The sequence below is a fragment of the Kogia breviceps genome, chromosome 14 (assembly GCF_026419965.1).
Source record: "Kogia breviceps isolate mKogBre1 chromosome 14, mKogBre1 haplotype 1, whole genome shotgun sequence".
NCBI lineage: Eukaryota > Metazoa > Chordata > Mammalia > Artiodactyla > Physeteridae > Kogia > Kogia breviceps.
Window position 1 is genome coordinate 551,578 of NC_081323.1, and position 1,430 is coordinate 553,007.

Sequence of the window (1,430 nt, forward strand, 5' to 3'; positions counted from 1 at the left end):
GCGCAGTGCTCCGGCCGGAAACTGGTCCCCTCCCTCGGGGTCCGCGCTCTGCTGGCGCGCAGCGTTCCACGTCCCACCCGCCCCTTCCGTTGACCGTGAGCCCGGTGACCGTCACCTCCTCGCCCGCAGGCACGAACCTGAGGTCCCGCCGTCTCCTCCCTCCCCACCAGGGTCTCCATTCCACTTCCCCCCCTGGGCCAAGCCCCCTCGGACAACTGCCCGGACAACAGCACAAGCCTTCTAACAGGTTTCCTGTGGTTTCCCTTTTCTCAAAAGACCCAGAGGTCTTTTTAAGACTCGAGCCTGAGCTGATCGCTCTCCTTAAATTTCGCAGATGGCTGCCCCTTGCCCGTGACTCGGCTCCTGAGAGCCTCACTAGCTCCTCTCCTTACTGTCCTCTGGGTCCAGCCGCTTTTCCGATCAATGTCCCCCACTGGTCAGGGCGGGACCTCTGAATCCCCAGCACCCAGCACCAGCTGGCAGTCAACAGGGAGGTTCCAGGGATCTGCACAGCTCTGTGTGGTCAGAAGTGTTTGTCTACGGACGTCCCTGGTGGTGCAGTGGTTGAGACTCTGCAATCCCAATGAAGGGGACCCGGGTTCCATCCCCGATCCAGGGAACTAGAACCCACATGCATGCTGCAACTAAGAGTTCACATTCCACAACTAAGGAGCCCATGAGCCACAACTAAGGAGCCCATGAGCCGCAACTAAGACCCAGCGCAACCAAATACATATTTTAAAAAAAGAAGTGTTTGTCTAGGTGACCCCAGCATGCCCCAAAGAGTACCAGGAAGAAATTGACGCTGAAGTGACAGCCCACAGTCAGCTGGCAAGGCTGATTTTAGAGGGTCTCGTGGGCTGTTTAATGTCCAGATGTTTTCCCACTGATGGAACCTTAATGCCACATGAGTGTCTAGGCTGATGTGTGTGAGATCATGCTTGGGGAAGCCCCTGGCACATGCTGGCATCCACCCACACCCACTTGTTCCAGTGAGGGGACAGTAGAGTGTCTATCTCAGCAGGGAGCTTGGAGAAGAGGAGACCGGGCCACACACTTGCTGAATGCTCACTAGGCACACATTTCAGTACCATCCACGCAGGCATTAACACGGTTGTCCTTCCAACGACCCCTGAGATAAGTGCTTTTATGATCCGCTCCTTACAGGTGAGGAGAGGAAGCACAGGGTGGGTGGTTAGTAGATTTCCCGAAGACGGCAGCAAGTCCCAGAGCCAGGAGTCCCACTCTTCACCTCCACACCCCCCACTTTCTCAGAGTAATGGCACTTCCCCCACAAAAGTCCAAGGAAGGGAAGTCCAGGACCCAGAGACTTGGCAAACTCCTGGGCCAGAAATGGAGCTGAGGACCCTGGTCACACTCCGTGCATAGGGACTGCCTGCCCAGGCTCCTGTTAATTACAACACGTAAAT